Here is a 13992-nt window from a genome sequence, read left to right as displayed (position 1 = left end):
CCTTTGAAAGGGCACGGCCGATTTCCTTCCCTATCCTTCCCTCACCCGAGCTTGTGCTCCGTCTCTAATGACCTCGTTGTCGACGGGACGTTAAACACTAATATCCTCCTCCTCCAGTTCCCAGCCAAGGTTTAGTTTGCAATAACAATGAATGCGGATCAAGAAAGAGGGAAAGAGGTAAGGGACAATAAAGGAAGGGGTAGGAGATAGACAGAGAGAGGAATGAACAGAGAGAGGGTGAGGAGGGGATGGACAGAAAGAGGAGGAGAAGGGGATTAGGACGTATTTTCAGTCCATATACATATTCACCAATAGCGAAGCATTGCCGGGTTCGCTAGTGTTGTAACAAGTTCGGTAACCGAGGGTTTTTAAAAGCCGCTTGAGGGACCTTGAGGTTCCTTCACTCACCTTCCAAATCGTTTACGTATTATCGTATTTAATGAAATACGTGATTGATGATAAGTACACATTTCGTATGAACTGTGATATTCGCAAGCGCAATATTTATAAGGTCAAAATAATTTTCATATAGACTTTGCGGCTTGGTCATGGCGTTTTCTATTCTGATGAAAGCTTATTAGCAGGATGTGATGCCTGCAGAATGAAGGCAGAAAGTCAAAATCCTCAGATATTCAAAAATAAAGTAACAGAATACCTAATTAGCCATTCTTGCTAAAATTTATTACAATGGTAGTACTTCGCAATGTGCATTATAGGTAACTGTAATACCCATATGAAACATGTTTTAAGCCTCCAGTATACGAGTATAGATTTCTGATATTATTCTTTTAAATCGGTAAAGAACTAACAAAAGCAATGTGGCAAGATAAAAGCAGCCGCTTAGTTAGCACTCCGTCTTCAGGCCACAAGTGGCCTACCGGGACCATCCGACCGCCGTGTCATCCTCAGAGGAGGATGCGGATAGGAGGGGCGTGGTGTCAGCACACCGCTCTCCCGGCCGTTGCGATGGTATTCTTGACCGAAGCCGCTACTCTTCGGTCGAGTAGCTCCTCAATTGGCATCACGAGGCTGAGTGCACCCCGAAAAATGGCAACAGCTCATGGCGGCTCGATGGTCACCCACCCAAGTGCCAGTCCGCCGCTCGTAGTCTCGCGGTAGCGTTCTCGCTTCCCGAGCACGGGGTCCCGGGTTCGATTCCCGGCGGGGTCAGGGATTTTCACCTGCCTTGAGATGACTGGGTGTTTGTGTTGTCCTCATCATTTCATCATCAATCGGGAGAGTGGCGGGATTGGACTGAGCAAAGATTGGGTAATTGTACGGGCGCTGAAAACCACGCAGTTGAGCGCCCCACAAACCAAACATCATCTCATCCAAGTGCCGGCCACGCCCAACAGCGCTTAACTTCGGTGATCTCCTGGGAACCGGTGTATCCACTGCAGCAAGGCCGTTGTCAGCCGCTTAGTAGTCTAAGAATAATAGAAAACGTGTTTCTACCGAAGTGGCTGCTTTACTAGTAATATTCGTACACAATGAACTGATCTATGATGATTAACTGACATTTTCACTATGTTGGACAATCTAAACACGGTTGATCTTCTTCTTATTACAGGAGTTTTTCGCGCACTTCACACTAAAAATGCACAATGATTACTAGTTTCAGCGAAATTAAATCTCCACCTTTAGATCATTTGTATAGAAAAAACATTTTACAGGGCCAATCCATTTCGCCGACTGTTAATAATAATTCGACACAACTGTAATGTATATAAAGATACAATTACGAAAAATTCTAAAATCAAAGTAAATATGCCTTATAGAGACTACTTCCCATAGCATCGTCTCTCGTCGTACAACAAGAGAATAGATACGAAACTGTTATGAAGCAAACAAAGGAATACACTGTGTTTTGAGGCGCCTCCAGACAGCATCAGTCTGTTACAATGTAAGATTACGTCTTCAAAATACAATGTAAAGAATTGCATATATATATATCTGGTAACAATGACCACAGCACTGATATAAGATACAGTAACAACTTTTTGTAATAACTTTTTGACGTATGTGTTTGCAAAATCAGGTATTTTGCAAACATATACGTCAAAAAGTTATTACAAAAAGTTGTTACTGTATCTTATATCAGTGCTGTGGTCATTGTTACCAGATACATAAAATTGGTAAACTGTTAACTTTACAATGATAATTTCTTCGTACATAGAGATTAAAAATATGAAAATCGTATTGTGTGACTTATAATAATGTATCTGCAATGATCACCTAATGTGTGTTAAGAACTCGAAGTCTAGGTTATGGTCAAATGTATTAAGGCTGTTATCTGAGTCATGGTCAACGTTACGACACGTAATTTTTTCTTGGAACTCTTCCATTTGGTCCGTGTTTGCATAGAAAACCAAGAATATCAGAACTTGAGTCGGTCTTGATGCAAAACACCTTTTTATTCGTTTATTTCGTTATTCTCCCAAACTAGTTTCAGAGACAAATATCACCATCATCAGTAGGTTTTTAAATCAAAACATGTAGAAATTAGCATCGTTATACAAACACAGTGGCATATTATTACATTTTTACTATTCGTTTTTTGAAATATAATTTTCTGTGGATACTTTCATACTACCTTATTTATTGTATGTTACAGCATGTTTTTGAGAATTATTGTCGCTGTTTGTGACATATGTTCTATGCGCTTTTTTTCTGTTGTCATTTTTACTCCTCGAACATCATGTCATCTGCAACTGTGTGAGCGGCTGTTAGCAAACAAATACTAAAAGGTGAACGTGTCGTGAGAGGTGTATCGCATGTGGCGAGAAAGGCTATGAGTACTGTAGCGCGAATTACGACGACTTCTGTTTCTTATTTATGTCTCTGTGTGTGATGGGGAAGTGGTTCCTTTGCATGTGTGTGCTTTCTGTTCTGTGTCCTTGGTCAGTTCTCTCAGAGCGGTAATGAGTGTGTTGTTGCAAAGTTTATTACGTTTTTCCCTTCTATAGCCTTTTGTATGTAGTAATTTTCTTCTATTGTTAGTTGTCGGTATATACTGTTGCTGTTTTTCAGAATGTGTAGATAGTTTTCGATATTAGTGGGGTTATGGTTTTTTTTTTTTCATTAGATGTTCCGCAAAAGTTGAATGTGTGCAGTCACTCCTTACAGCTCTCACGTGCTCTGTGTACCTCGTTCGAAGGTTTCTGCTTGTTTGTCCTACGTACTGGGAAAAATGTAATAAACGAAAACACATGCTGTATCATACAATAAATAAGGTAGTATGAAAGTATCCATAGAAAACTATATTTCAAAAAGCGAATAGCAAAAATGTAATAATGTGCCGCTGTGTTTGTATGACCATGCTAATTTCTGCCTGTTTTAGATTAAAAAATACCACTGCTGATGGTGATATTTGTCACCGAAACTAGTCTGGGAGAATAAAGAAGTAAACGAGTATCAAGGTGTTTTGCATCAAGGTAGCCCCAATTTCTGATTTGTTGTTACGATAAGTGTAACATATTGACGCATTATATAAAACATGATGTATAAAAAGCGCTGGTGAGCCCTATTTTAATCTATTGCGGCATCTTCCAGCGTAATATCACGTATAATTATGCAACAGATAAAATATATATAACAAATTATCAATGCGGTACATACAAAACATTACAAAGCTTGCCTGCAATAGTTCTTCCTCCATGTTGCTGTATAACTTCACTCGTTTCTACTTTCCTGAAGCCTCTTATTCATGATCGAGTTGACGGAACTCGGCTTATGACTAATGAATGATGAGAACAAGCAATTGCAAAGTACCTCACAGTAGCATACTATCATATTTCCAGTATAAATTGTTTGAAGATGCTAAAAAGTACCTCTGAAAAAACTCACGTGATGCAGTAGTATTATTTCACGAAGTCAAAAAAACTCGATAAAAAACAATACGCCATCCATTCAATAGAAAACGTCATGAAAGTAGAATTACGAGGGTGTGCTGAAAAGTAATGCCTTCGAATTTTTTACGTGGAAGCTCTTAGAGATTTTTAAATAAAACAAATTTTATTAACATTCTGTTTCTTTATTCTTCATGTCTCCATACTTATTTCTCAATATAGTCACCTTGGTGACGAACATATTTCTCCCAAAGAGAGACTAGTTTGTAGACACTGCAAAATGTTTGACTCTGTTGACAGAGTCACCAAGTTCGGCTTTACTTGCACCGCTTCATCATTGTTAAAGTGAAGTCATCGAGATGTTCTTTAAGTTTTGGAAACAGGTATAAATTGGATGGAGCCCCATCGGAGTTGTATGGAGGATGATCAATGACAATGAACCCGAGGCTACGGATTGTTGCAAATGTCACATGGCTCGTGTATGTTCTGGCACTGTCACAGTGAAGTGTCTTAGTGAAGGAGACGATGTTCCGTATGTGGGCGAACTCTTCGAATTCGTGCTTTCAATTTCCTGAGTTGTTTATCACCCACCGACATAGTTACGTTACGCATCGCCGTGTAACACACTACAATTCGAAGTCCTCCAGTAGCAGAGGTTTGCAACTTGCTTTAGCAAAGCGAGTAAGTCGGCCGAGTAATATGCACGACGTGTAATACCTCGACTGATTTTCAGAACAGAATAAAACATTCGCAGGTACTGTATTACTATTTAGTACGCCCTCGTAATTTTTGACCGCGAAATTCTATTATGGGATAACCTTACTCATTATTATAACAGGCTTCCCATTTCACCATTACTTGATAGTATCTGTGATATGCTTATAACTCGGGTCTACATGGAAAATATGTAGGATATTAACACCGGATTTCTAACGCAGCCACTCGTTTGTCTCCTTGAGACCACTAAATAAATCGGATGAGCATAACAGATAATGCGATCTCGTTAGAGAGTAATTGGTGGCATCCAGTGGTTGGACTGAAATATGGAAACATCACGAGAAAAGCGTGTTTGAACGTAAATGCATATCTTAGCCAAGCCTGTTGATGTTCTGTTGTGTTTGACCACGAACACCACCTTTGTAGTGTCCTCAGTACATTGCAAATGTCAGTCGTGGTCAGAACACTGTTCTGTGTACTTGCGAGTTCCACGTTTATGATGCTTGAGTTAATGCTATGGAGCCTCATTAAAGCCCTTTTAAGTTGAACAATTAACTTTAATTGATGTTGGTGGCTTATACTTTGTAAGAACTGTTAACGTATATGATTTAAGTTCCATTAACGTGATATAGCATTCATAACTGCTCATTACAGTACTTATTAACTTCTATGGCTTAAGACTGAGTATGGTTTTTTTTTGCGTAGGTAGTAGGTTAGTTACTCCCTTTACTAGTTCCGCATTAAGATACCACTTACACATGGTTCCCATCAAGGAGTACATTTACCGATCTGTATTTTGATTTCAATGAATTCCTTCATCTTGACGAAGGTACTAAGATAAAGATTTCATAACCTCTCTGCTATATTTGTTTCTGTATGAAATGTAGCCCAACTTTACCTCCCACTATGTATTCACAAATTGTTATCCAGCTTACACTCATACGCTAACCTTTGACGAAGCGGAATCTAATTTGAACTGAACTGCAACTGATCTGAATGCAGCTTGTCTTTGTATTAAACGCACAACGGCAGTAAAAACAATTGTTTGGCTCTAATCAAAATTTCCACGTACCTCGAGTCTTGACAACATTGTTGCAGATCTCTCGAAAGCACAACAGCAAACAGCAAGCAAGCAGTGGCTAAGTTAGATTTCTGTTTCTAAATACATATTCAAACAGTGGTGTGGGAAGAGTAACTATTCCTATGAAATGACATTCCAAGACAACGATTTTAGAATGAAATATATATTTAAAAAGACAGAGTAAAGCTTCGCGTGATATTCACACATAACATTGGTCTGAACAATACTATGCTTAACAAAGTGAGCAATTATTTAAAGAGGGTACAATGTTAACAGAGAATTTCTATAAAAACCAAACAGCTTAATCAGTTAATATGTTAATACATGGCTCAGGGAAATGGGGTGATCTTTCTCTCAGCGCTGAGCAAGTTAACTAGCTGACAATAATCATTCCGACAAATTAGATGTGCAGTGATGCAGTATTACCTCACTCTTCTTCTCTTCAAGAACAATCACATCATTCAAAATTTATATTCCTTTCACCTTTCATTATATACAGTATATGCGTAATCATCCTTGCTGTCATGTATTTGTCTGACATATACAATCGCAAATCCACACAGCACTACTAAATACTTCCATCAGCTACCGCACTTCGTCTAAGAATGTGTAAGACTGCGCAGAAACGAAGACTGTGCCAAGACAAGTCCAAAGATTGTTTGACAGTAACGTAACTTGTTCTCTCTCTGACGTGCACATCGATGACATAACATACAATACAGAATGGCATGACCACCTTACATTACAATTTGTACTGTTTAAGCCGAGTATGCTTCTGCACTCTGTGTTGATAGAGATGGTCCCATTTCTATAAGTGTCTTGTAGAATAGGAACGGCATTTTTTATAATGTGACAGAGGTGTTCATTCCATAGCTATGATAGATTACTTCATAACAACCCGTATGGGTGTAGTGTTTTCATATTCATGCACTCATATTTTGTAATTAATAATAATTATTGCACTTTCGTCTATTCTGCTTTGTGGAGATCTGATGATGTCAGTTTAGCTGTCGAAACCGATCAACTTCGTCTTTACATCTACTAGAATAAAGACAATTTTAATAAAAGCGTATTTTAAGGTGTAACCTGTCAATTATTAATAACAGGTCTCGTGAGACCAAAATGTTATTTAATAAAAGTAAATTCGGATGTGTGACATAAGTTCATCAGACAAATAAATTAGTCACTTACGATCATCATTTAACAGCGTGTGCTTCCGCCCGTGGACTTGATAATCATCTGGATTCGGTTAGGAAGTGAGTCCACAAGGTTGTGCAGGTACGTCGTGTCCAGCTTAAGCCATTGGCTGAGGATTTGATAGCGCAATTCTACAAAATTATGGGGATGCTGATGTCTGCGTTTTACACAATGTTGCAACAAATTCCTCAGATTTTGAACTTTGCTGCTTTCGTCTTTATATACCTGTGTGAGCAATGGCTTCTAGCAAGCTAACCGACTCCAATTGTTCATTGTGTGCAGTTCCCGTTTCAATGTTCCCTCGCTAACAGGCAGCAGTTTCTTCTGGTTTGCAAGCGACCTTGCTTCATAAGCCGTGATACGCTTCTCCGGTCCCTCTCAGTCAGGGTCTTTTTCCGACCACAGTTATAACACCGTGTTTTGTTGCCACGTGTGTTGCATCACTGATTGTGGATACGAAAAATCCGCTGGGGAACACTAACAAATCCAGCAACTTTACACTCTGTAAGGCCATGGGCACGGCCTAACACTATTATCTTTTTTTGCCGTTCTGTGACATTTATGTAGAATGTCTGCCTGAAACACGAATGTCTCACTGATAGTGTCTGATGCTCACGTGGAGGAAGTGCGCGCACGGTTGACCACGTGACTTGATCTCTGCGCCATCTGTAAACGCTTAACAATTCATCTGCGCGTGCACACTGGGATGACAAATTTTTTGTCCGGAAAGCTTATTTCTGTTTTTTAGGAAAGCTTTTCTTGCTATTGCCTGTCTGTATATTACATTCATTATCTCTGCCATCGTTTGTTATTTTACTCCGAAAAAAAGTAAAACTCCTAAAATAGCAAAAAAAAAACAAAAAAAACGGCGTAGCTCCAGTATGCCATTTCTTCGTGTACTGGGTGAGGTGGCCCAGTGGCAATAGATTCGTATTCGGTAGGACCACGGCTCAAATATCGCGTATGGCCATACAGATGTTGATTTTTTCATCATCTCCCTAAAACGCTAAAGGCGAATGTCGGGATGGCTCCTTTCAGAGATTGTGCCCCATCTTTAATGACCTGATCGGCGATGGGACATTAAAGTCAGATCTTGCTCCCCTCACTTCATTTTCTAATCGTATTCCCTCAGCATCAACACACTTAATTCAGTTGCACTCTGTTACCCATGATTTATTATACACTGAAGTGCCAAAGAAACTGGTATAAGCACGCGTCTTCAAATACAGATGTATGTAAACAGGCAGAATACGCTCTGCGGTCGGCAACGCCTATAAAAGACAACTATGGTCTGGCGCAGTTGTTAGGTCGGTTACTGCTACCACAATGGCAGGTTATCAACATTTAAGTGAGTTTGAACGTGGTGTTATAGTCGGCGCACTAACGATGGGACACAGGTAGCGATGAAGCGGGGATTTTCCCGTACGACCAGTTCACGTTACCGTGAATATCAGAAATCCGGTAAAACATCAAATCTCCGCCATCACTGTGGCCGGAAAAAAATCCTGCAAGAATGGGGCCAACGACGACTGAAGAGAATCGTTCAACGTGAAAGAAGAGCAACTCTTTCGCAAACTGGTGTAGATTTCAGTCGTGGGCCAACAACAAGTGGAAGCGTGCGAACAATTCAACGAAACATCATCGATATGGGCTTTCGGAGCCGAAGGCCCAGTCGTGTACTCTTGATGACTGCACGATACAAAGTTTTACGCCTCGCCTGGGCCCGTCAACACCGACACTGGACTGTTGATGACTGGAAACATGTTGCCTGGTCGGACGAGTCTCGTTTAAAATTGTATTGAGTGTACGAGTATGGAGACAACCTCATGAATCCATGGACGCTACATGTCAGCAGGGAACTGTTGAAGCTGGTGGAGGCTCTGTAATGGCGTGGGACGTGGGCAGTTGGAGTGATATGGGACCCCTGATACGTCTAGATACGACTCTGACAGGTGACATGTACGTAAGCATCCTATCTGATCACCTGCTTCCATTCATGTCCATTATGCATTCCGACGGACTTGAGCAATTCCAGCAGGACAATACGGCACACCATACATGTTACACCCTACAATGGGGAGCCCTCTGGTGGTAGAAGGGTGGAAATATGTAGACATGAAGAATAAAGATGAAGAATGTTAATGAGGTTTGTTTTATTAAAAAAAGTTTGGAGTTTTCACATGAAAAATTCGGAGGCATTACTTTTCAACACTCCCTCGCAATATACTGTGAAACTATAATGAAAACGCAGAACTGCTCTGCTAGAACACATTGATGCAAATTTCGTATATGTGCAGTGAATAGTTTGTCTGCTGGAGACAGTTGAAGGGACTGTAAGATTAAGCTTGCGGTACGTGACAATGGATAATTGAATGTAGTCGAATTAAGTCGGGTGATGCTGAGGGAATTAGATTAGGAAATGAGACACTGAAAGTAGTAAAGGAGTTTTGCTATTTGCGGAGCAAAATAACTGATGATGGTCGAAGTAGAGAGGAAATAAAATGTAGACTGGCAATGGCAAGGAAAGCATTTCTGAAGAAGAGAAATTTGTTAACATCGAGGTTAGATTTAAGTGTCAGGAAGTCGTTTCTGAAAGTATTTCTATGGAGTGTAGCCAAGTATGGAAGTGAAATATGGACGATAAATAGTCTGGACAAGAAGAGAATAGAAGCTTTCGAAATGTGGTGCTACAGAAGAATGCTGAAGATTAGATGGGTAGATCACATTACTAATGAGGAGGTATTGAATATAATTGAAGAAAAGATAAATTTGTGGCACAACTTGACAAGAAGAAGGGACCAGTTGGCAGAACATGTTCTGAAGCATCAAGGGATCACAAATTTAGCATTGGAGGGCAGCGTGGAGGGTAAAAATCGTAGAGGGAGACCAGGAGATGGATACACTAAGCAGATTCAGAAGGATGTAGGCTGCAGTAGGTACTGGGAGATGAAGAAGCTTGCACAGGATAGAGTAGCATGGAGAGCTGCATCAAACCAGTCTCAGGACTGAAGACCACAACAACAACAACGTGACAATTCTGCTCTGTGCCTCCACGTGGTCCTGCGGAACTGTCAACCCTGAAGTAATTTTGAACAGACTTCAAAATGGGCGTTGTTGATTGTGATATCTGCGTCTGGCTGAACGGTTAATGTCCGGAGGCAGTTAATAAGCACGACGAGACAGGGATGTGCGGTGCGCTCCGGAAGCTGCAGTGCGGTGTGACGTCAGCGCGTCTTCCTGTGTGAGGCACGCGCGCTCGTCTGGCGGCGGCTGACAACTGTCGATGGGCGGGGGGCCTGGCCATAGGTGGGAGGGGGGGGGGCAGATGTCCAATTAGTGAGGAATGCGGGGGCAGAGCCTCGGGAGCCTTAACGGTGCCACGCCGGGGCCCGGCCGCCGCGCCGCGCCGCACGCTCTGTGATTGCGGGCCTGCTCTCCTTCACACTCATTGACAGGGGCGCGCGCCAGAGTGCGTAGTGTACGAGTCATTCGTAAAAGTAAACACTTGTCCCGGCAGTAGACAGAACCACGTAAACACGTTGGTCGCGCGATTATGTACAGCCACGTTCTAGTGCTTTATCATCTCACAATGGAAGCGCGAGCAGTGGTCGCGGAAGAGATCGAGCCTTATATCAATCTCATTAAATTTACTGCCGATGAGAAGGAGAAAGGAGCAACGTTTTTCCAACAGAGACGGCGTGGACCGAGGAACGTGCTTACAAACGTGCTTAAAATGTTAGAATTCCATGGAGCCGGAACCAAGTATTTGCCCCAAAGACTCGGAGCAATCAGAGGCGTCAAGTATGCACAGGGAAGGGAGACCCATCGTGGTTTAAGAGCCGCGTTGGAAAACAGCTCGTAATCAAAGAGAGCTTCATCACAGATGACAGACAAATGCTGAACGAAACGAAAATGAGCGTAAGAATAACAATGAGAGAAGCGTCCGTTGACATTGAAAGTAAAATTTTGCCAACCGATTCCAGAAAAAGCTCTTAAGAGGGTTTGGTCTTACGTAAAACCAGTAAGTGGCTCGAAATCCTCTATTCATTAACTACGATAAGCGATCGCGCAATACGAAAGCAACTATAATCGCTTGATAGTGGAAACGGATGAGGATCAGATGAGATATCTGTAACATTCTACAAAGATTATCCGAAAGAACTTGCTCCCCTTTTAACATTCGTTTTTTATAGCTCGCTGGAACGACGAATGGTACCTAGCGATTGGGAAAAAAATAAGCGCTGGACATTTCCGTTTTCAAGCAGGATCGTAGGACAGATGCACATAATCTTAGGCCAGTAGAGTTATGGGACATTGTTTCATTATGGCCAAAATCTCCTCGATAAAAACCAAGATGGATACCGTAAACACAGATCGCGTAAAACGCAGCTCGCTTTGTTCCTCAATGAGAAACACAGAGATGTAGACAACGGCGCTCGGGTCATTAGCGTATCCCTTGACTTCAGGAAGGATTTCAGCACTGCCCAGCACCACCCTTTAGTGAAAAAATAGTATGAGCTTACCGATATCGGAGCAGATTTGCGACTGGATTCAAGAATTCCGTGCAGATAGAACTCAATACGTCCCCCGTGACGAAACAAAATCGCGATGTGAAGGTTACTTCCAGAATCACTGAAGAAAGCGTGATGGAACCTTTACTGTTTACAATCTACATAAATGATCTAGAAGAAAGTATCGAACGCTCTTTAGGACTGTTCGTAGGTAATTCGGTCGTCTATAACAAACAAGCAACGCCAGAAGACAATATTGATTTGGTGAATGACCTACAGAGGACTGTTAGTAGACCCTAAACGAAACTAAATGTAATATATTGCACATACGTAGCAAAAGAAACCCACTAATTTACAACTGCACTATTGCTGACAAATTGTTGGAAACTGTAGCGCAATTCATGCACGAGGGAGGTAGTTCCCAAAATCCTCTCTCGACAGGTACTTGAGCACTGCTCGTCAGCCCGGGACTCCGAGCGCGCTCGTCCTCCAATGGAACGACTATTCAGAAATGCACAGCTAGCGACAGTTCTGCTGTCACTCGTTTTCATAATTAAAAAATCTGATTGACCTTATAATATAATAATATAATATATAAATTCATACTTAATATATAAAGGTGAAATGTTAGCGAAAATTTCCAAAAGTTCTTGACCGGTTTACTTAAGATTTTTAAACGATACTCTAACTTTCGGACGGACATAAACAGATAGGCTACATATTTTTGTATATGTAATATATATAAATGTGATGTATAAAGGGGGAAGCGTTGTTACCACAAATCTCGAAAATTTCTTGACCGATTTACTACAGATTTGTACGCGACAGTGTAATGAACGTTCGGGCGTACATGAACTACATAGTTTTAATATATTATTATTATTTTTATTACTTATTTATTTTTTATATTTATTTTTTGGTACCAGAACACTCTAAAAGGTCACGCTATACTTTACTGAAGATTCAGACTGTAATGGACATAGAGATGGAGGAGGATGAGGTGGACAGAGAGAGCGGAGGAGCAGATGTACAGAAAGTAAGAGAGGGATGTGATGCGCAAAGAGAGAGGGGGCAAGGTACTTAGGGTATATGCAGTTCCCATACATATTTAGAAATTGCAAAACTTTCCAGGTTTAGTAAGGGCTAGTAATATATATATATATATATGGGATTGATCAACCATGTACGGTTCCTTCTTATATTATTTAAGACGTTGTTTAGTACTGTCTGATTGTATTTTAACTATAAAATGACCTGAGGCATTCGTCTGCTGGTGCTTTGGTGGGAGTATAAATGTGATTTCGAGTGAGAGAGAGTGTAGCTGGAGGGCTGAGAATTACATTTTAAAATTTTACCTTTTGGCGCATACTGGTTTTTAAAAAGCCATATTCGTCTCCATGTAGTTTAGCAATGGAGTTTAGTAAGGGTGCTAATAATCTAGCTGTTGAGCGTCCTATAAATTTCAATACTACCACCTCCACAACCACCACCACCACCATCATCATCATCATTATCACCACCACCACCCTACCAGATAGGACTGTTAGAGAAAATAGGGAAGAACATTGCGTTTCGTCATAAGTTCCTTCATTACATTCGCAGACGAGTCAATCACTATATATCTTCCTCCTGCGTATAATATGTCGGGAAAACACCACGAAGATAAAATCAGAGAGATTAGAGTTCACATTGAGGCTTGGCAATAGTCGTTCTCCCGAGTGTGATTCGAGACTGGAGCAGGAAAGGGAAGACATGACTGGTCCAGAGTGCCCTCCATCACACACAATGAGGTGGCTTTCAAAGCTCAGGTGTCAAAGTGCAGGGAAAAGAATAAGATAAATACTGCTCGCATTAAATATTCCATTGACGATGCGTATTCACAAATTATTACCGTACAACCATCAAAATACACAAATACCGACACAAGGAGAGCTACAGAGTATCTTCTTGCACAGAAATGGATTTGGAGACTGGCTAAGCTATTCTCAGTAACGTTTTGTGTATGAGGTTCGGTTTCAAGAGACGCAGGAATAACCGAACAACAACCAATTGCGAATGGCAAGACGCAGTTACAAGGTATGCATGCGACATCACAATTTTGGGAAGCAGTAAAGCAGCAGCATTTCAACAGCCACTTGTTTCCAGAATGAGATTTTCACTCTGCAGCGGAGTGTGCGCTGATATGAAACTTCCTGGCAGATTAAAACTGAGTGCCCGACCGAGACTCGAACTCGGGACCTTTGCCTTTCGCGGGCAAGTGCTCTACCACTTGCCCGCGTAAGGCAAAGGTCCCGAGTTCGAGTCTCGGTCGGGCACACAGTTTTAATCTGCCAGGAAGTTTCATATCAGCGCACACTCGACTGCAGAGTGAAAATCTCATTCTGGAAACATCCCCCAGGCTGTGGCTAAGCCATGTCTCCGCAGTATCCTTTCTTTCAGGAGTGCTAGTTCTGCAAGGTTCGCAGGAGAGCTTCTGTAAAGTTTGGAAGGTAGGAGACGAGATACTGGCAGAAGTAAAGCTGTGAGTACCCGGCGTGAGTCGTGCTTCGGTAGCTCAGTTGGTAGAGCACTTGCCTGCGAAAGGCAAAGGTCCCGAGTTCGAGTCTCGGTCGGGCACACAGTTTTAATCTGCCAGGAA

The 13992-nt window shown here is 41.5% G+C and overlaps 1 protein-coding gene across 1 annotated transcript in view; it reads left to right on the top strand.

The window, feature by feature from the left end:
• The window catches only part of LOC126187884 (uncharacterized), a 396025-nt gene that overhangs the window by 265342 nt on the left and 116691 nt on the right, over positions 1-13992 (top strand). The window lies entirely within an intron of this gene.

This window comes from Schistocerca cancellata, chromosome 1 (assembly GCF_023864275.1).
Source record: "Schistocerca cancellata isolate TAMUIC-IGC-003103 chromosome 1, iqSchCanc2.1, whole genome shotgun sequence".
Lineage (NCBI taxonomy): Eukaryota > Metazoa > Arthropoda > Insecta > Orthoptera > Acrididae > Schistocerca > Schistocerca cancellata.
Note: the sequence above shows the minus strand (reverse complement) of the source record. Positions and strands in the feature narration are given on the sequence as shown.